This window comes from Tachysurus fulvidraco, chromosome 22, assembly GCF_022655615.1.
Source record: "Tachysurus fulvidraco isolate hzauxx_2018 chromosome 22, HZAU_PFXX_2.0, whole genome shotgun sequence".
Classification (NCBI taxonomy): Eukaryota; Metazoa; Chordata; class Actinopteri; order Siluriformes; family Bagridae; genus Tachysurus; species Tachysurus fulvidraco.
The window spans coordinates 15,322,985-15,346,025 of record NC_062539.1 but is presented as its reverse complement, the minus strand read 5'-3'; the positions used below and the strand labels follow the sequence as shown (position 1 = coordinate 15,346,025).

General features: G+C 43.0%; 1 protein-coding gene across 8 annotated transcripts in view; it reads left to right on the top strand.

The window, feature by feature from the left end:
- Nucleotides 1–23,041, top strand: part of bbs9 (Bardet-Biedl syndrome 9) — a 112,114-nt gene that overhangs the window by 71,202 nt on the left and 17,871 nt on the right. The window lies entirely within an intron of this gene.

Below are 23,041 nucleotides of genomic sequence, written 5' to 3'. Positions count from 1 at the left end.
TCTGCCTTTCACTTACAAGACAGGTTTGAATGAAAACCCTGGAACATTTTCCTGCTCAGCACAGTTCTATAGGTAGGCAAAGATTTAGCAAAAACACTTGGGTGCGGGCCAAAGCCAACCTAACTGAGAAGTTTTCTCAGTCCTCTTTAAGTCAAACTGTAGAGCAGTTTGGTCACCTTCCAATTCCCTCCCACCATCCGGATCTCCGCGGGTCTCCCCAGATCTTCCCAGTTATATGATTTCACATGCTTTCCTGTAAGACATATGAAGTCAGCCAACCACATTTATGCAAATCAATACTCGCGCTACGTCTCAAGGCAGCATTACACACTTGGAGGAAATCTCTATCTGCCCTGTTCTGCACACATGAGCTCACACGTGCCCCCTGATTGGCTATCATGTCAGTGATTAACACATGAGAGAGTATGCTACCCCTCCCACCTAGACAGCATGGCCAATTTTGCTCTCTTGTTTCCCAGCAGTGGGTGTTTATGGCGTCAACGGGATTCGAGCTCAAAATCTCCTGAGAATATAACAAAGGCATTTTTTCAACTGGAACTTCTTGAGGGGCAAGTAGCTACACCAAATGACCACCTAGCAAATCTTGTTATAATCGTGCCATTTTCCCGATTCATTTCTAGGAATTTATATAAGAGTGATAAGCATTCACATGAAAGCTCTAGACCGTTGGCCGAATTATGTTTTAGCGTCATTCAATTGGATTCCTTTTCGAAATTCCTTTTACTGCTGTGATTTGCCAAGCTCCTTCAATACGCCGTTCTACTGATTAGTAATTAGCTAGAGTTTTCATAGCAGTGTTTTGTATTATTATACTATTATGACAACACTGTCAGTATTGCACTCATTGCAAAAAGTGTGACGACTTAAGTTTCGATTAAGATATCCAACACCAGGGAATCAGCAGAGGCCAAACAAGCCTGTAGCACTCCGGATCTTGCGCAGAGCTCTGTGCAAACTCTCTAAACAGCTTTTGATTCACTTCCTCTTTGGATCTCACCTGTGCCAAAACAACAAAGCTTCCTCTACCACCACCCCCACCCCCCCTACTCATAAAGAACTGAGGAGAACCAGGACACCTCAGACGGTTTTCAACAGGCTCCGTCATCTCCCTGGCCTCAGACAAAAGCAAAAACGGAAATTATTAATCCCTAATTAGTTGTCTGTAATGCAGATCTTCAGATGAGGTCCTTGTGGTTTTGTGTATCTGCTTGGACCTGCCCTTCAATAACCAACCCCCTATATCTAACCCTTCACAGAGAGAATGATAAAAAAAAAAAGAATTTCACACATTTCCCTTCCTAACACACACACAAACACATGCACACACGTGCACAGAGCCTGACATGAAGATAATTAGGGAGATGAAACTACCTAACAGGGTGCAGGACAGGCAGGAAGCATCTCTAATGGAGTTGAAAGGCTTCAAACGGTGGCTTTGGATATGAGCTGTTGCACTCCTTGGGTAGAAAACATGAAAGGTAGATGAAACTGAGATGAAAGGGAGAGTGTCCTTTTTTTTTTTTTTTTTCTTTCAGTCTCTTCCTCTTTCTCAATTGCACACACCTACACCAACCGACCTGCATTTTCAATCATGACACCACCAGCTGAGCTGATGGGCCAGCTTTCAAAAAGTGGTGTGAATTCTGGAAGAGACATTGTAACGTGGACATCGCTATTGTGATGGATTGGTGGGAGGTGACGCCATACATGTTTCCATACATATCAAACTGACCCGGAGCCACATGCTGATTTATATCTGCTCAGAAGTCTGCTTGTAGCTGGACAGAAATCTGCACGGATCCACTTTCTTCGCTGTCCCAGTGAGAGCACAGGTGTTTTCCACCGGTTCTCGATCTCTATCCTTGGGGCTGGAGGCCAGGGATAGTGAAACTCTGGCCTGAAACCCAAGCCAAATCCAAACAAAACAAACCTAATTAGACTGACATCAGTGTTGCACCAAACATCATGTATTCTGCTTGCGTTCTGACACCGTGATTTGGCAACCAAAACATCAATGCAAATAAAATTCCATTAGTCATCCTTATCTGATTCAATCAGACAGGTCCATTGGAACTTTAGCGAGAAGATGGACAACTCCTACTACACTTCAGCTGAAAATTTCATGGCTATCCTTGTAACCATCATCTGCTCCAGTTGTTAATCCTCCACACGATTCTCCAGGGAGTCATGAGAGAGTAAACGAGAACCTACATTGAAACAGATGCTAGACTGGGAGGCTAACGCAAAGAGGAGAAGTGTCTACCCAAGGCTCGTATTTTATGACCTTGCTGTCCTGGTTGGGGGGAATTTGAAAGTACACAGAGCTCCTCCTTAAGAGAATCTCTCAGTGGGGTGTCTGTCTACTAAACAGTCCCAGTCCCAGCTTATCATTTTTTGCTCGGAGGTTCTTTTTTCCTCACACATCAACTACACGTGTACGGAATTGATTTTCACGCTACAAATCCAGGGGGGAAAAAAAATCAGCATACATTTAAAGGTCACATTCATTCTTTTGCATTATTTAAACTTGCCACGAAAGTCCAATCAAACAGGATGTCCTCTCTAAAGGTCTTCACGGGTCCACTTACATCCGAAAACCCGAGGTCCGACCCGAGCGGGTTCGGGTCTAAAAGTTTCACGTGTGCCTCGGACACGGGTCGGGTATAATAATAGCGGCATCAGGTCTCGGGTAATTTAAAATAAATGCGCTTTTACCGAACATACCCGAGAAGACCCGAATTACTGTATCTCGTGTGTGTGCATCGACTCGAGTCCTTTTCCAACCTCTCCTCAGTTTGCCAAGACCGCTTGTGACATGTAGCTGGCGACGTGCGGCTGGCGGTAAGCTAATTTTCGTTGAGACAGACCTGTCGATCAATTTTGAATCCACTCTGTAGCGGTTACTTTAGTGTAGAGTTACGCAACATTCGGGTCCAGTCGGGTCTAATTTTTTCGGGTTTGTCTCAGGTCGGGTCTTTCTTAAAAAAAAAAAAAAAAATTATGCACGTCTGGTTCGGGTAAAAAGTGATTCGGGTCACTTCGGACCGGGTACATTTCTTTAGACCCAAGAAGACCTCTAGTCCTCTCATCTTCAGACTGTTTGCCATGGATATCTTTTGCATACATTTCTGGCCAAAAGATTCAGAATCTCACAGGTTGCTATGCAGCTGTGTAACTGCACAACCATGGCAGGTTTTTAGGACAGGATGTGCACATTGGACTGAAAAAGGTTTCGATGGATAAAAGTGATGGAAAAAAAATCCGCGGTTGGTGATCTGCCATATCGTTCAGATTATTTCCTCCTGTGAAAGTAGACCTTTCTTGCCCACATTTATTGACAAACGTGGCAGACTCTAGCAAATCCTACAGCTCATGCTCGCAAAACTATGCAGCAAATTACTGCTTCAAATTCCACATACACTGTGGCATTTTGCTCTTCACAGCACATCAACCTCTGACTTCAGACCATGATCATTTTTGGGAATCTTCTAACCTTTATTCATTCATTCATTTTCTACCGCTTATCCGAACTACCTCGGGTCACGGGGAGCCTATGCCTATCTCAGGAGTCATCGGGCATCGAGGCAGGATACACCCTGGACGGAGTGCCAACCCATCACAGGGCACACACACACTCTCATTCACTCACACACTCACACACTACGGACAATTTTCCAGAGATGCCAATCAACCTACCATGCATGTCTTTGGACCGGGGGAGGAAACCGGAGTACCCGGAGGAAACCCGAGGTACGGGGAGAACATGCAAACTCCACACACACAAGGCTGAGGCGGGAATCGAACCCCCAACCCTGGAGGTGTGAGGCGAACGTGCTAACCACTAAGCCACCGTACCCTTCTAACTTTTAATTAATATTAAATTCTGTAAATGAATGAAGATGAAATGGAAATAAATGGTTCATACTGATGGAACAATGGTACTGATGGTGTTAAATGGTGTTTCTTCAAAATTGGTTTCAGTCCTAGGGATTTTTTCCTTCAGTTTTTGATAATGTCTCATAGGTAGCTAACGTCCTTGTAGGGCATACATGACCGCTTCTTGACTTTCCCAGCTGTAGATTAATGTGGAATAGGACCTGGTTTGCAGTATGTTTACTATACTGCAGTAATAAGTTTGGAATGTTCTATCAGATCGAAGCCTCGATACAGCGAGCCGATGGTAGCAGCGATCAAGCCGGAGTTGACGACAACCTGCTGGTGTCCTGGAGCAGGGTCTGTATGTTTGCCTGGACCTGAGCCTGATGCTTTTGCTCAGCCTGGGCATCCCTCTCTGTCTGTGGGTCCCATAAAAATCTCATTAAATGTGTGCAGTTTCCAGGGAACAGAAAAGGAACAAGAACGTGTGATGGCTATCAACATTCCTCCCAGAAACAGACACATGTGTCTGCCTTTTTCTCTCTTCTTTCTTGCTCTCTCAGTGTCTGAGGCTATTTTTCTAGTTTGTTCTCGAATAATATTTGAAATAGAAACCAGACCTAGGCAACAAACACCTCAAGGGGCAAATGTGCTCCAATTAAACTTCAAAATCGAATAGTTACATCCTGATATTAATTTATTATTACTGCAGCACTAAATAAGACAAAGTTTGCTTCTGGTGGAAAAGAGTTGTTTTAGTTCATTCGTTTTTCTGTTGCAAATAATTATTTTGCAATCGTTGTACTAATTTGTCGGTCGGTGGTACATTGCTAGCACAGTTTCGATTGCAATCAGGTTTTGCTGTTTGCTCCTGAAATAAATGAGCAAGAGCTTCTTTTTCCAGAAATGCTGAACATTTTATTAATGAGACATCCAACATAACGGTTGCCAAAGGCTTCGATGTAAACCCAAAGTCCCTGAATGAAATGCAGCTATACAATGATGTTGCAGCTTTATATTTAGCAAGTTAGTAGTCTAGAAGAGTTAGTCGCCTCACACCTCCAGGGTCGGGGGTTCGATTCTCGCCTCCGCCTTGTGTGTGTGGAGTTTGCATGTTCTCCCCGTGCCTCAGGGTTTCCTCCGGGTACTCCGGTTTCCTCCCCCGGTCCAAAGACATGCATGGTAGGTTGATTGGCATCTCTGGAAAATTGTCCATAGTGTGTGAGTGAATGAGAGTGTGTGTGCCCTGCGATGGGTTGGCACTCCGTCCAGGGTGTATCCTGCCTCGATGCCCGATGACGCCTGAGATAGGCACAGGCTCCCCGTAACCCGAGTAGTTTGGATAAGCGGTAGAAAATGAAGGAATGAATGAATAATAATAATAAAAGTGTAGAAGATGATGCTGACAGCAGTATTGTCATGGACGATGAAACTTTTTCCACTTTGAAAGTGTTACACCACTGTGTATTTTGAGCAAAAGCAAGGATAATCCATAGGGGGTCATTAATGTTTTATTTGTGAAATAATAGCAGTCATTCATCGACAGAATGCAAAAAAAAGAAACGACTCAAGACTTTTCGGCTTAGTTGAACCCGAACTCCGCTTCTCAGAATGTGGAACAGTTTAATGTCCAGCCGTGAGAAACCGAACCTCGCTCATCCAGTCGCACTGTATTCTTTTCAGTGGAACGGACCTGATTATGCACCAAGGTGCACTGCTGCCGAAGAGAGCCTTAACACATTTACACATACACACACACACACACACACACACACAGGGCCTGGAGCAAGCCGTATACTTTTACAAAAACAAAACAAGCTGATTGGGAAGTGGGCCCTAGAAAGAGGCCGCGAGTTTGCTCAGTAATAAAAGCTGCTTTCGTTTGACAAGTCCTGTTTTTAACAAGAGGCCTTTAATTTTGCGAGAAGGAAGCAATGAATTGTAAAATATACTTTTCCAGAGCCGGGCCGTTAAGTACGCTCTGTAGCCTACTGCACATGGGATCGACCCTGTACAATGACTAACATATGTGCTTTCCATCCTTTGTCCATGCTGGCTCTTTTCTTTTCTCTCCTTTCCTTCTCTCATACTGTACGTTCTTCCCACTCAGACACTCTTTCTTTCTTGTTTTAATTTCTTTTCTCGTTTATCTGTCTCATGAATGATGTCCCAGCAGAACAGTGCTGACAGTCTGGATGTGTCACTGCACCCCTGGTTGTTGTGTGTTAAATAGAGGTCACGATTGAGGTCAGCAGCTGAGTAGAGCTAGTTGTATGCTGTCATTTGCTATAAGTGTGAACACAGGTTTGAGAACATGGGGAACTCACCATGGACGTCTTGTGTACTTCCTAGTCTCTTTGCAGCCTGAAAGTGCTCTAGGTTCTTTATGCAGTCTGGATGTTTTTTTGCCTCTGGCCAGGATTTGTGTGTGTGTGTGTGTGTGTGTGTGTGTGTGTGTGTGTGTATGCATTGTGTGTTTGTTTCTCCAGATGTACGGTGCATGGTTTCACTGTATGCCAAGGCACATTTGGCAGCGGGCAAAAGGTCGAAGGTCATTTGTGAAACGAACCACAAAATTGGGAGGACGTGTGGTTTCACTGGACAAAAAAAATACCCCATTTTCTCTCTCTCTCTCTTTCTCTCTCTCTCTCTCTATTTCTCTCTCTCCTCCCACACAGCTTCCCGCTTCTTATTTCCTAGTGGGCGGACAGAAATATATCTGTCCTTGTGTACAGACGTTAGCAGTGCCCTTCGTTACCTTGTAAAAACAGGAACATGCTCCATTCAAAATATTGAAGGATGGAAATTAGCTACATTTCCAGGTACCCCCGCAGAATACCCCCTTCTAGAGCAACCGTAAAGCAAAAGCGTGTTGACAGCAAGGATGTCGACACATGTTTTTAATCGCACTAATTAAATATAAAATCCGACTCTCGGTTTGTGTGTCGGGGAGTGACCCAAGTCCAACATTTGAGAGACGTTGTCAGAAAAAAAAAAGGTCCCCGATGATTAGGAACAAGTGTGTAAAAGTCCTGTACAGTACTAGACTGTTGTTAAAGCTACCAGAATGTTTAGCAAAAACATTTCATTTACATTTCTACAATGCACACACCTTCACATAGAAGACTATTTTACACATTTACAGCATTTAGGAAACACCCTTATCCAGAGCGACTTACATTTTTATCTTATTTTTATACAACTGAGCAATTGAGGGTTAAGGGCCTTGCTCAGGGGCCCAGCAGTGGCAGCTTGGTGGACGTAGAAGTCGAACTCACAACCCAACACCTTAACCACTAGGCTACCACAACCAACTGGGATTTTAGACCATGATAGCAAGTTGCGTACCCCTGATAAGAATCAGTGAGACTGAAGAGCTCAGAGGGTTTTATGAGATCGGACCCACTCACATCTATGCTGTCTTTGTTCACTAATCCTACTTCCTGGATTTTTTATTTTTTTTGATGACCATGGCACAATGGGAAGCTCAGCTCTGCAGGTCAGCATGTTCATGTGAAGGGCCTGGTGGACACGTACGTAGCTGTACACACATTAGTCTCCTGGATGGGTGTTTTCTGCAGAGAGATTTATACAGTATACTCCAAGAACAGATTTTTTTTTTTTTATCTGGGAGACTAGCTCCACTATACAGTGGAGCCTCAGAATAAACTGCTGGTTGGTCAGTCACTTACTTACAGAGATGCTCTTTCTCAGCTCCTGGCTCGTACCAAGTTGGAGAACCCATGGTAGGTCCAGGATTCACCGGAGATATTATCTCATAGTTGTTTAGGGAACGTCTGTGGATCCCCCAAGAAGAGCTGGAACTTGTGGCTGGGATAGAGTCTCAGTGGAGCAAATATATGTTGTACACTGTTCCAATATAGTGCCAGTTCTCTCTTTTACTCCATTTAAGAAGTTTAATTCACATGAAGTGGAACAATGTTGTTTCAGCCAAGTGGAAGAGTTCCTAACTAAGGGAAACTCCCCATGATAACACCACCTGCTTCCAGGCAGAGCTCTGGCTCATCTGGCTTTGGCTGTACAGATTTATGCCTGTCCTCCTGACTCTGAGATGGAGGTTTTTCATGGAATAACAGCAACATTTCTTGGAAGATGCAACCTTCTCTTGCCGCATTGGATATTTGCCTGCGTGTGTGTTTTTACACGACCAGGGTGTGTCAGCCTAAGTGGAAGCCATGCTCTCTGGCGGCTGCCTTTATAAATAGCCCAGCCTACCTCTTGTCCATGTTTATCTCTTTCGTTGCCTCTACCCATCTGGTGGAGGGCTGCACAGTCAGAGGATTTATGTGCTTCTTGGGTATTATGGGTTCTCTGCTGGAGCCCTGGCACCATGTAGGCTTTCCCCAGCAGACGAGGAATCCCTGATTAGAATGCCTTTGAGCTTGAGGCTAGTTCTCCCCTGCTTCTTCAGTCTCCCTTCCACGTCTAATTAAAGATGTGACGTTACTGTAAAAGGTCCACTGTTTACAGATCCTGCAGGATTTCCAGCAGCATGTAGTATACCCTCTGATTTAGTATAACAAATGACATGGTATCCAAATGAAAGACAAGTTAATCTTGTACATCTTGTGTGTGACTTGTTGCAGCTGCGTGGGTGTCTGGATCTAGTTTGTCAGACGAAGAAATTTTTTTACTTGACCTACTGCCAGGTCATGGATTTCCCTTGCATGTCCCATGTTCCTTTTCTTTGGATGAATAATGCACTTGTTGGCTCATTGTGTCTGGAGCAGACAGTGCAGAGTCCTGCAGTTCCCAGAGGCTGTTCAGGGTCAGACAGAGGTCAGACATGCTTTCCTCTCACACATATTACTCATCGGTCATTGCCGAGCCGGGTGAGATTTGCGAGATACTCGTGTGTCTTTCGGAATATACGTGTGTGTTTGTGTACCGCCGGCCTTGCAGGACCTGTTTAGCGCTTCCTGAAGGAGGTTGGAGTTTGGATCTTGTTTTTTCCTCTCTTCTTACGTCTTTTTCCACCTTCCTGTGCTCGTCACCTGTCCCACACAGGCTTCCATTTTCCTGGTGCCACAATATTAGAGTTAAGCCCTATTCCCACACAAATTCTTATCAATGATGTAGCAATAACTTCCGTCGCACAGTTCTATGATTCAGTGGATGCCTGTTTTACTTCCTCGAGTTATATAAACTGCAGTTGTTTGTGTTTCCCCTTCATCTGTCTCCTAGCCTTGATCAGATAACCTTTCCTTTCACTTAACCTTTTTTTGGGGAGAATTAAAGCATAGTCATTGTCGATCTTGCGCTATTTATGAATTCTATCTATTTTATATTGATATTTTATAATCAGATGCCATGCTAAAGGTTTAGAAGATCATCTTCTATTCATACACTGACTGGTTCAATAAGTCAGAGATTCAGGGAGAAATAAGTAATAGAACTTGCATCATTCTTAGATTTGTACGTCACCGTTTCATCAGATCCGTCAATTTGTAGACAGCCGCAGAAAGTCTTAGTGGGCTGTGTTCTATTCATGGTCTGATACTTTAGACCTTCTGGGAGGAATGAATCACAGATCCAGTGAGGAAAAAGTCAGAGATCTTGCACCATTCTTAGAGTTGGACACTGCACTTTTCATCAGATCCATCATTTTAGGGAATCCCACAGCATGGCGGGGTGTGTTCTCTTACCAGAGTGGTTTTTCATAATGTCTGGGAGGTATGTGTCAGAGATCCAGGCCCAAACACCTCTTTTTACTTATAGCTCTTGATTGCTGCTCATTTTTTCCACCCAATCATACAAAGTAATAATAATCAATTGCAATGGAATGTATAAAGGAATGTACCCGACCCGAAGTGACCCTTTTTACCCGAACCCAAAGTGCATAATTTATTTATTTTTTTTAAGAAATACCAGGCCCGAGACAAACCCGAAAAAATTAGACCCGAGTCCGATCCGACCCGTTGCCATTTTTTTTTTAACTCGACTGGACCCGAATGTTGCATAACTCTACACTAAATTAACCGCTACAGAGTGGAATCAAAATTGATTGACAGGTCTGTTTCAACGAAAATTAGCTTACCGCCAGCCGCACGTCGCCAGCTACATGTCACAAGCGGTCTTGGCAAACAGAGGAGAGGTTGGAAAAGGACTCGAGTCGATGCACACACACGAGATACAGTAGTTCGGGTCTTCTCGGGTCCGTTCGGTAAAAATACATTCATTTTAAAATCCCCGAGACCCGACGTTGCTATTATTATACCCGACCCGTGTCCGAGGCACACGTGAACCGTTTAGACCCGAACCCGCCCGGGTCTCGGGTCTGACCTCGGGTTTTCGGATCCAAGGCGGACCCGTGAAGACCTCTAAAACACATTCAGCTGAAATTGTGGTTTGATTAGGGTATTCAAAATAGAATTAGACCAACAGTTGAGGGCAACTCTTCGAAAGTCAGCAGGTGGGAATTACCTCAGCTCTGTGCTATGGCAACGATGTGGCCACACAGTAGATCTGATCCCGTGTTAATATCGCAGGGCTTAGAAGTCAGTTTAAATTGGCAAATAGGTTAATCTAACAATAACAAGGACTCCCAGTCCAGTCTGCAATCTTGTATAAAAACACCTTTACCATGACCTTACAAACCAACACATACATTCTCCTGTTCCAAGCTCCATGTTGGCTTTTTTCCCCCCCAAAGTTATTTTGGTTGTGATTTGATAATCTTGATTAATAATAAAAAAAATTAAAAAATAAAATAAAAAATTTGAAACTTTCCTTGAATAGAGTAACACTTTTTAACTTTAATATGAACCTGTTTGATTTATATTTACTGTCAGTCACAGTGATAGAAAGCCAGTACCTAAAAGTACCATACAAATTAAAGCAAGGCTACCAAGATGGAAATGTAATATATACGTCACAGGTTGAATATCCCTTTGCTACCTCATCCGAAGACAATTCTCGAAAATTGTCTTCTTCCAATTTTGTTTGGCCATATAGTATATTTAGAGAAATTAATCATCTAAAGCAGAGGTATTTGACTAGAATTTGTAAGTCATAACAAATTTCTACAAATTTCACACGAGCAATTCAAATCAAATTCAAATTTTATTTGTCACATACATACATACATACATACATACATACATACATACATACAGGGTACGATGTGCAGTGAAATGCTTTATGCAACTGTCCGGTATAAGAATAAAGAATATAAAAAAAAGTATAAAAAAGCAAAAAAATAAAATAAGAATAAAATAATAAGAACATGACTAAATGGTGACAACTAAACTACCAGTTATTTTTTGTTTGTTTGTTTTTTTAATGTTGCGTACTTTAAGAGCTCTTTTTGATTCATTGAAATAATTTATTTTTTCTCAAGTTACACAAAGAAATATTCTTAATTATTTATTACTTACTTATTCCTAAATATTCTTAATGTTTGTTAAATTGTTAAATTGTTAAATTTAGCAATTCACAAACAGTGGCCTAGTTTTCAAGTCCACAAAATCTATAGTAAAGTCAAAATCCAATCAGTTGTAATATATCATGTAGTAGGTTAAAAGGTTCTTAGCTTATTATTTTTCCCCTTTTTCATCCATTTAACTTATATCATCCATTTCTTATTCCTCTTCCGTTTGCCAGGGTTCCCCCAGCTGTTATAGACCATTCGCTTGTATTTGTGTTCTTTGACAGTTTGGAAAGGAGTGATTTAAGTCATACTGATTACTTTTTATAGCAGAAGAGAGCATAAAATCTCAGACTGCAACGGACTGTGCAAAATTTATAACCCGAGAGAGGTCTCAGCAGTTTTTCATTTGCACCCAGTTGTGTATTTTCATTTTTTTTGCTTCAACTCTCTTGCTCCCTGTGTCTTTATTTCAGCTTCCCCCCCCCACCCTTTCCACCCATCCATCTGTGAGCTGGACCGAGCCTCCATTTGGCCTCATATTGCTTGTGTTGGATGACAAAACAAATCCCCGACAGAACTCACGACGGAGCTTTGTCATGCATGCTCAGCGTAATGCTGATTTAAAACCAGAACCGCTCCAGCTCGGCTTAAAAAAATAACAAACAAACATCATTAGTCTTTCGAGAACTTCCTGCGGGCTGTTAGGACACACTTGGTGATGGAACCTTGGCTACAGCTTTTGTCTCACTTCATCTCTTTTTTCAGGCAAGCCAAAGTATATGTCAGGCGCAATTAAAAAAGCCGTGATGGTGCAGAGTATTGTGAAGATTAAGAAAGTGAAGTGAAGTGACAATAAAATGAATTGGATAGAACTAGAAGCGGGAACCATTAACTCACCTGACAAAGAAGTGTAATAAACAAGGAATGAGGAGGTACAGGCTTCTTTATTCTTCCTCACATTTCTTGCCCTTCCTTTTGTAAGAAGACAAGTTTATGCTAGCATAGATGATGCTGGTTTATCCTGTCTCATAGCTAACTAGCAGATCCTTCTAGTTAAAGTTGTTCTCGATGGAGTTCAGATGCTTTTTATAGTTGGTTACTTGCAACTGGGTATGCTGGTTGATGGGAAGTACTGTGGCACAACATGTACTGTAGTATTGCCGCTACATGTTGCCAAGGCCACCAGTTTGATCACAGAGATGAGTTACTGGCTAATGTTCTCCGAGTATCCATGTGGGATGCCTCTGGATTGTCTGTCTGACCACGGACTGAATAGACCGGATTACAACCCAGGGCATATATCCGCTAAGTGTTCCTGGAATGGCTGCATTTACATAAAGCGCTAATGACGGCTTATGATTGAATGCCGGTCGTAGCGTTTGATTTTTATCATTGACCTTTTTAATGTGCTTCTTCTTCTTCTTCTTTTTTTTAATTCCTTTTTATTCCTCCTTTCCTGTCTAGTTTAAAACACCACCATCATATCTTCCTTCCTCACTCTTCTTACCAGAAGGAGAGTCATTTTACAATCACGATACCGATCTCTTTTATCATCACTCTTCTCTGTTTGCATAAGAGCTCGAGTAAAGCTCTATTCCTTCACTCCCAGCCAGAAATGACACAGTCTTCCGTTGAGTCCAGCCTGGTCTTAATACCTGCAACCACAAAGCCGCTACACCAAAGTCCAGTAAAAACACCAAGCAGAAAATTTACGATCAGTACCTTTTCTGCGTACAGTAACCGCTGACGTGACCACTCTGCTTTTTTTTTATGGCCCTGCATTTGTTTGTATTTGTTTTGTATTAAAAAGAGAGATGAGTCACCAGGGTCCGGCTTAGCGCTGTCGTAGTACATACAATAGAGGCTTCCCTCACTGATACTAAGGTCTGGAACTCATAAATGAGAGCGGGAGCTGTGCCAGGCACAGGGTTTCCTAGTGCTAGGGACGTCTTGAGCGCCATTCCTGAGACATAGTGATGGGGGCTTTTCATTAGTGCATTGCGCTATGTGTGTGTGTATTGTGATTAAATGATTCCCTCTGTGAAAGGCAGTGATTTATTTGGATCCCTTGCTAGGTTGCTAGCAGTTACACACAGGCTTTTTCCCACTCTCTGAGCCAGCTCCCTGCAGTTGCACAGCTCTCCCCTGCCACCGCTCCCCTTCAGCGTCACATATTAAAAAAGGCAAATCCTTTAGTCTCGCATTAAGAGTGTATACCCAGTGAGGCCATGTCGCAGCCTAGTCCAAATTAAACGCCTCGTGTTCACACGGAGGAGCAATCAAGCTCAGCGTCACAGCTTTAACAGCGCCACTCAAAGTCCCGGAGTTCCACTACTACTCAAAATAGGCCATCTAGATCCATGTCGCGTTGCATGTCACCTCAAATGTGCCAAGTAGTCTTTCTGCCCTTTGTTTTATCGGCAGCTGCTGTCGATCCTGCATGCTGGAAACCTTATCTTCTCCCGAGAGAGCTCTTCAACAGAGGAAGCCTCGTGCTTGTTATGTGCCCTCTTGAATTTTTTTTTTCCTTCTCTCCTTTTCACTGCTGAACCCTACTTAATCATTTAATAGCAACCAGGTTTTCTCTTGCACCTCAAATCACTCACGGTAATAAAACGAAGGAGACATGAGGAAAGTGTGAAAGTTTAATGTGTTCTTTATTGCTGCTCGTTTTAATGGCATCTGAAGCATTCCTTGCAGTTTCTAAATTCAACCTGGAACCAGAGTCTCACTTGCTTCAGGTAAGGGGAGTTGGGAGTTTGTAATTTGAAGATATAATAAGTTAATATAACGAATATAATTAATAAGGGGGGACACGGTGGCTTAATGGTTAGCACGTTCGCCTCACACCTCCAGGGTTGGGGGTTCGATTCCCGCCTCCGCCTTGTGTGTGTGGAGTTTGCATGTTCTCCCCGTGCCTCGGGGGTTTCCTCCGGGTACTCCGGTTTCCTCCCCCGGTCCAAAGACATGCATGGTAGGTTGATTGGCATCTCTGGAAAATTGTCCGTAGTGAATGAGTGTGTGAGTGAATGAGAGTGTGTGTGTGCCCTGCGATGGGTTGGCACTCCGTCCAGGGTGTATCCTGCCTCGATGCCCGATGACGCCTGAGAGGCACAGGCTCCCCGTGACCCAAGAAGTTCGGATAAGCGGGAGAAAATGAATGAATGAATGTATGAATGAATGAATGAATATAATTAATATAATAATATATAATCTTTCATGAGGTCAGTTTTGGTTGTCATTGATTTTTGAAATTATTCAGAAATCTGGAACATACCATCTTTTAAACCCCTAGAGATTCTCTTAAATGCTTATTTTTCTGTAAAATATGCTGTAAGTAATCACAGGACATTATACAGCAACAGGATTCAGTGCGTCCTGTGATGATGAAGTGGGTGGGGAGAACGTTGTGAAGAAAGTTAAGTGGAGTTTAACTTCATGCAAATGAGAAGCAAAAGAATGCGACGCTGGCAACAACAGTGAAAACAACAAAATGAGGTGTGTTTAATGCGTTACGAGTTTAAGTCACACCCATGTACAGTATGTGATCGTCACAAAGGCTGCTTATCCAGTGCGAAGTTATCATAATTACTACACCAACATCATTCAACAGATGGAACAAAAACATCTACAAATAATATTTAACCCGTGCAAATATCGGATGATAGATGATTGGATGCTAAGTTCAGAAGCCCGCCTGTCATTCCTGTGCACTCGGAACATTATTAGTAGCTCTGATGTCGAGCAAGACACTAGAGCAGCACCATTAACAGCCCCACTGCAGACAAGTGCTCCCCAAACAGGAACCTGAACCTCCAGTACCTGTGGAGCTCTCTTTCTTTTTCTGTCAGACAGAGCTACGCTGTTTGCCTCTCGATGTTAATGTAGCTCATCTCCATCCGCCCGAGCAGCGGGAATCTCCCTGCCTGAGTGAGCGAAGCCCAGTTCTCAGGCTCTCAGGCTGTAGATGCTGTTAGCGCTCAGTGTGAGAGCCAAGTCTCTGCTGTTTACACTGAGAGCGCTCTGTTGAAGTTTCTTCACGAGCCTGTTGAGATTTGGCCAGATTATGATGGTATTAGATTTGATGTGAGTTTACCACTTCTTTACCACAAGTAAACGCACTTCGGATAAGTAAACTCGACAGCGGACAGAAGTATGTTGAAATCATTCAGGCCAGGCTTGAATCTGAATCTTTTTCAGAAGATCATTTGGTGTCAATCGGTGCAGCATCGGCCTAAATACAAGCTTTCTGGTTTGTATTTAAATATATCCAACACTATACTGTATGTCCAAAAGTTTGTATACACCTGAACGTCACACACAAATGTTCGCCATCTGTAGTAAGCACTCAGTATATGATGTCTTTGTATTGCATAGTGTCACAATTCCCCTTCAAACGTATTCCATGCTTAATGTCCTTGTGGTGTCCTGTACAAAGTCATGCTCCAAAATGTAGTAGAAAGTCTTCCCCGAAGGACTGGAGTTTATTATAACAGCAAAGAAGGGACTAAATCCGGAATGAGATGTTCACTAACTTGTTTGCGTTTTCAGGTGAGCGTGTCATGACCTGGGAATTTGTTCTGTTTAATTCATTTGTGCTTCGAGCAGAACTGAAGGATGTCTTGGCTGTTTGATGCAGAAAAAAAAACAAAAAACATTTTGAATGATGTTTTTCAAGGAGCAGTATTTCAGTAGCACTTGTTCATTCCAGCAGACTAGCTAGGATTAGTGAAAGTGTGAGAAAGTGTCTCTCGGTACGCAGTGATAAATAACCACCTGGGTTAAACAGGCCGTGTGTGTCGGCGCAGACTGGCTCAGATTACTGTTTGTGTAAGCGCCGTAGCGGATAACTCGGAGACATCGAACACCCTCGCTCTCTCTCTCTCTCTCTCTCTCTCTCTCTCTCTCTCTCTCTCTCTCTCTCTCTCCCTCTCTTACCCCAAACATTCTTGAAGTCCAAGACAAGCTCGAAGACCTACAAATCATGCCATAACCTTAAGCTCCTTCCTTCACTTACGGCATCTATCTTTCCTCTTCTCTCCATCCAAATAAACAAGGAGTCTGTCGCTAAATTTCCTCGTTCATCCCGGAGCAACCCGACACCTCGCCGCCTACGTTTCAGGCGATGATGTCACCGACCAGGGAATAGAACCTCATCCCTGTAGTGTTCACTTTTATTCTTTCATTGAAGTGGCGAGGTCACGTGCGTATTCCTGTGTGTGTGTGTGTGTGTAAGCGGATCATAAGCATCTAACCAGGCTCGTTATAAGGGCTCGACTGGCTTCTGTCGTCGCGTGGAAGACTCGTTCTGAATGCACGCATTGTTCTTTGTTACCCACAATGCTTACCTCTTCTCTGTTCACGATAATCTCATGCGTAAATGCACACGCAGCCGTCACTCAGCTTGCACACACTTTCTGCATCTTTTACCAGCTCAATTCCTGTTCCTGTTTGTATCCATCTCTCTCTCTCTCTCCCTCTCTCTCTCTTCTCTCTCTCTCCCCTCTCTCTATCTCTCTCCCGTCTCTCTTTTCTCTTTCTCTCTCTCTCTCTCTCTCTCTCTCTCTCTCTGTCTCTCTCTCTGTCTCTCTCTCTCCCTTGATTTCACTTAGACTTCACATCCTCCTAATCCATGTGGGAATGGAATCATGGGATTTGATCATTTGATCAGCTTGCCACATCAAGGTTGCAATATACACACACACACACACACACACACACGAATGTACACACACATACACTCTCAGGCTGCGTCGTCCAAATCAGGAGGCCTGACCGCTGAAGCTCAAGTGTTCCATCTCAAACATAGCTCTCTCTTTGTTCTCATTGTTCCAGAATAAATACTCTCTAAATATTTACTTTACGCCTGTGCACAACGTAATCTGATCGAGATTTATGCCCGATCACTAACCTCGAGCCGCACATGCTCAAATCACTTCTTTCTTTCTTTCTTTCTTTCTTTCTTTCTTTCTTTCTTTCTTTCTTTCTTTCTTTCTTTCTTTCTTTCTTTCACCTTGTCATCCTGTCATTTTTGCCTTGTCCTATCAGTTGCCATTGTCATCCCAAACTACTCTAACTAGTCCACTCCAGGTCTCTGCCCAAGTATTTCAGTCATCCCCGTCGACGGATTTCTCATTAATATCGACCTCCTGAGAACATCCACAGGTCAACAGTAGAACCTGAACATCATTCCGATTTTATATTTAAGGTTAAAATGCTAATTATTGTAGCAGCCCAAAAAAAAAACAAAACAAAAAAACAAGGTAAATAATACCTTCTATCCAATGTAGCTATTTAATTCAAGATTTTTCTATTGAAGCATGTTTAAAATCAGATTGTTGTTACCATGTCACTGGGTTTCACTCATTCTGGGTTTCACTGCGTGTGTGTGCGTGTGTATGTGTATGTGTGTGTGTGTGTGTGTGTGTGTGTGTGTGTGTGTGTATGTGTGTGTGTGTGTGTGTGTGTGTGTGTGTGTGTGTGTGTGTGTGTGTGTGTGTGTGTGTGTGCGTGCGTGCGTGTGCGTGTGTGTAGACTTTTCCGGAGGTCTAGGACCTTTTTTTCAGGAACTCCAGCTTAAGAATCCTTTCCACCAGATAAACCAGAGCTATTTTTAGTTTGTGTTTAAACGGAGCTTTCTGATTGGTTTATAAAAAGCTTCACGTATCGACACGTGAAGAAAAAAGGTCAAAAACATCGTACGGCAACTCTAAGAAGGGAATATAAGAAACCTGACACTCGAGTGTGCACTAGATTTTTAAGCACCAATAAGATGATGGTATGCATTTATAGGAAAACAAGCAGTTAGGGTTGTGTTTCAGGAATATATACGTGTGTGTGTGTGTGTGTGTGTGTGTGTGTGTGTGTGTGTGTGTGTGTGTGTGTGTGTGTGTGTGTGTGAGAGAGAGAGAGAGAGAGAGAGAGAGAGAGAGAATTTCATAATAATAAAATATGTGCAATATTTTGAAGTTCATCAGGAGAAATTCTTCCAGACAAACACACACACACACAATCACACACACATGATTCATGTACTACCGCCGCTATTTCTTCCGCTCTACAGACCACACACCTTTCGTTTAGGCTGTGACCTTATGAATGGCCACACACACACACACACACACACACACACACACACACACACACACACACTGTAGCTCTTTACTTTAAATAAAGCCACAGTTCAATGCCGGCCCAGAAAAAGTGCCCCCTTCCCAGTGTGTTAGCAGCATGACAGCAGGAAGTGTGTGTGTGTGTGTGTGTGTGTGTGTGTGTGTGTGTGTGTGTGTGTGTGTGTGTGTGTGTGTGTGTGTGTGTGTGTTTGTATTACCGGTGTACACAGGACAAGGCTATTTTTCAGTTATTAGTGCTGCTTTAAACAGGAAGTCGACTCAGATGAGTTTATTTACAGTCTCTAATTTTCACTTTCTTCCTCTTTATAAAAGGCAGCAATTATTCACCCTTCGACCCATTTAACAAAAAGCCCCTGTCCCTCACACGTGACGCCTCGTTTCGCACATTTCCGACTCGATCCGCACCCAAAGACAGCACCCTCATCCACTTCCGACCCCACCGAGCGAAGGGAAGGATGAGTTCCTTTACACATAAGCACTGCACCTCTCCCACAACCAGCCAACACAGGCTGTGTGTAAGGCTTAAGCCCGAGGGATCCATCCCTACGTCCTCACTCTTGTGGCTATGGCACAGAAACCGATTTGGCCAGATGTGTTCCAGATGAGCTCGTTTTTGCCCTCCTCTATTCTGTTTCTACTGCTGATCAAAGCGATCGGTGAGTGAAATCGATACGCAGACTACGGGCAGATGACTTAGAGCACTCTCTTACATCTGTGATATCACGAAACACGTAACCTTACAACACAAGGAGAGGATCTCTCTCTCTCTCTCTTTCTCTCTCTCTCTTTCTCTCTATCTGTCTTGCTGTCCTTTATACATACATTTACGCCTGTGATGACGGATGGATGGAATACTTGAAAGAGACATAAGTTGTTATAAACATCGTTATAAGCAGTAACGCTACACACATTCAGTGTTTTATTCTATAAATATCAGAATAATTTTTACCACATGTTGCTGATATTTCGCTCAACTTTGTGAGCATTTGATATTTTTATTAGATTGTATTTTATGTATTTATTTATTTATTTATTTATCTACTATTTTGCCTTTTATGCTTTTTCATCTTATTTATTGCTTTGTTTGATTTTTTTTTTAAATTTATCGCTAAAACTACATTTAGCCTACATTTAGTGTATGCATAAATTATTCAAATAATCTCTACATAATTCAAGAGAATTCCATGAATAAATTATATCAGGAATCTTGATTTATTCAGACATTTTCCAGCATCATTTAGATAAGAAGTTCAATGGACTTGAATTAGGTGACTTAAAGTAGTTCATGGAAGTAATAACATTCCGACGTAAATATTTCTCTCTCTTTCTTTCCCTCTATCCTCTTTTTCTTTCTGATGGCTCTTTGGATTGCCCCTCCCGACACACACACACACACACACACACACACACACACACACACACACACACACACACACACACACGGGCCAACCCAGACCTGCACACACACTGACAGATGGACATACACTCCCATGCCAGAGGTTTGCCTTTGTTTTAAAATGTGTCCGTCACGTTAGCAGTGGAAACGAGACCCTTGGCAGCTTCCTGTATTGGAAGCGGCGCGTCCAAGGCGACGGGCTCCCGCTCTGCTAACCACAAGCCTGCGTGAGAAAGAGGGAGGGGGATTTGCATCAAAGACACACCAGTGTATATTCTCCTAACCTAAATAAATAACAGCGTTTCCCCTTCAAGAGAGAGAATGAGAGAGAGAGACACACACAAAGAGGAAGACAGAGTCTATTGATCAGATCACATCTGGTTTTTGCCGTACGCTCGGGGTCAAACCCCAGCTATTTTACTTTTCTTCAGAGTTCTTAAAGCGCTTGGTTTGCTTCAGTAGTGTTACTTTTTTACTCGTCTCGAATCTTGCTTAGCCCTTGCGACCAAAGACAGAAGTCGCAGATTACGTATTATTAGATAAGAACGAGGTTTGTGTTCGGATCCCAGCGCGGTCACTACCTGACCCCTGAACAAGGACCCTTAACAATCTTAGGTTGATTTCTAAGGAAATGTAATTCAGCCTTGATTACAAATTACACGACTAAAGATGTAATCAGTAACAGAATCTGTTCGATTATTTAAACTGTAATCTTATCTGATTACTTTTGGACTACATTTGGCATTTTTTCGTTTACATACTGCGTAGGATATTGTTTTTTTTTTTTGTTATTTATTTTTTTTAACGGTTAATGCAACAAACGGCCGAAACGTGGTGGTTCTTTATTTGCTGTTTTAAAACTGTGAAAGAAAAGAAATCAACCAAAAACATATTGTTGCTGGCAATTCTCATCCAAATGACGTATACAAGCGCACTCCGTGTTAAAGCAACTTCAAATTAAAATCCCAAATTTTTATGCGCTTTTAATACGTTTTTGTTTCTATAATTACATCCCGTTCGCCGTCGGACATTCCGTATGCGGCAGTCACGACCTTGCTCTGTGGATGTTTGACGAAATTCACAAAAGTAACATCAAACTGTTAGGGTTAGGGTTAGGGTTAGGGTTCGACAGGACAAGGCTGTTTTTCCGGGGTTAGGGTTATAAAAATAAGATGCGATTCTTTTTTTTCTATCAAATTTTTAGCATGGCAAATCGCTGTGGTACAAGAGGAATAAAACACTTTGGCATATTCAGTTACTGGAAATAATTGACTTACTGTAGGTCAGGCCTCATCGCTCCACTCAGTTGTTGATTAGTTTCCTGTAACAGAATGTCCCTTTGTGTTTTATTCCTTAGATCTCATTGTAGTTTATCCTACTAAAACCTTTAAGACAGCGAAGCCCTGTGATCACTGTGGTGTTCAATAGATTGTTAAATGGGATACGTGTAAGGGCTAAGCTTAGCCATGGGCGGTTTACGGGTTTAAGCATTTTGCGTTCCTCTTCCAGTCACTCCAGCAGCTGTGGTGTTTATGGAGAAGTTGTTTTGGAGTAGTGAGTGCACACCATGTGCCGCTCTACCGATCTCGTCTGGATCGGTGGCCAAGCTGGAATTTCTCTTGGCATCTTCTCCAGCTTGCTTGCTCTCTTCCCCTTAAAATCTTTAACCAGCTGGAGCCGTGTCATGTTTTTTTCAAGAGCACAAGAAGGACAAGGGGACGACAGGGACGAGAGCGAGAGTCGAGGAAGGCGAATGATATATGGAGTGTGAGATCTCTGCGGTTTTCTGGGGTTCCTGCTCCCATTTCCTCCAGCACAATCCGCTCCAGTGTTCGACAAGGCGAACTTGCCCTCAAGAGCCCAATGTCAAAGAAGCCTAATGTCAATCGATGCCACTGTTCTTTGTTAACAGGCTTTTTTAGGGGCGTCAGAGAGGGGGGCATCACCCACCAGGTGATAAATGCTATGCAGAGAGAAAGGAGGTGGAGGGTTCGATCACTCGCAGCCTGAAAAGAGCTTCTTTCATCGTTCCTCTCTCTCTACGCTGCTTCTCGCAGTGGGCTGGATGAATAGCGGGAGCAGGATGAAAGTTTAAACAGAGGGCTGTTTGCTCTCGGCGGGCGCTGGCGCTGTAATTCTTCAGGCTTCTTCAGAGTACAGGAGGCCGGTGATTAGCTCGCTCGGCGGTGTTTGTTATCCTTCATGTCACCACAGATTTAAACGCCTTCAACCTCCCGCTGGCCGCCTGACTTTCCAAATTTGCAAACGAGGCAGCCCTTGTCTTTGCTTTGCTTTGCTTTCACCGGACCCCTGAAATCTTCACTGTGAAAACAAAAAGACATCAACCAGACAGTACGGCTTGGAAGCACCTCCGCGCTACAAGTTTTTCTGCTGGAAGTGCCGCTTCATCCCCATCGATCACTTGCTGTCATCTTTTCTGATAACCACCCAGCAGCTTGGTTCCCACAATTCTGCATTTTGGCTACCTGCTTCCTGTTTCCTTCCTAGCCTGATTTATTCCTAATGCCCCGGATTGAACACGTTGAGTAGAACAGCGGTCTATTCAAGACTCCAGCAGGACTGATTTCAAATCAGTATATAAGTGCAGTTTCCTTTAGCTCTTTCTCACACCAGATTCATTCTCAGAGTAGAGGATACAGGGGTGTACTGTATGTCCGCCGCGCCGGCTCTCAGATTAGATTACAGAGCCGTCGAAGGAAATTAAGAACCCACACACTCGTGTAAACGGTCAGAACCAAGCCGAGTACCGATTCGAGTCAATTCTTTTTTTTTTTTTTTTTTACACAGCATTAGACTTCCATATAAAAAGAATCATAAGTTATCCAGAACTTAAAAAAAAAGAAAAAGGTTTTCATCATTTCAGTATTAAAGAGAGCAGGTCGATGCTTGGTGGCAGCTGAAAGATGATGTTTTTTAATAAATAAAGCAGATTGCTGGAGGAAGTCTTCTTGATTCTTCTTCGGTGTACATGCTCTTCATGAATGTTCTTAATTTTGCATGTGCTGTACCATCTGGTTTTCTACAGTTCTACACACCACATTTTCTTTAGCATTACGTCAAATATGTTGACGACACCTACGTGAACGCCCGCCACATAGGGGATTCGGTAAAGGGAGGTATGACCCCGAATCTCTCCACTGATTCGTCATTGTTTGACAAGGTTGCTTCATCAGGAGCGCTGATGAATAAATGCCCTTCGTATTT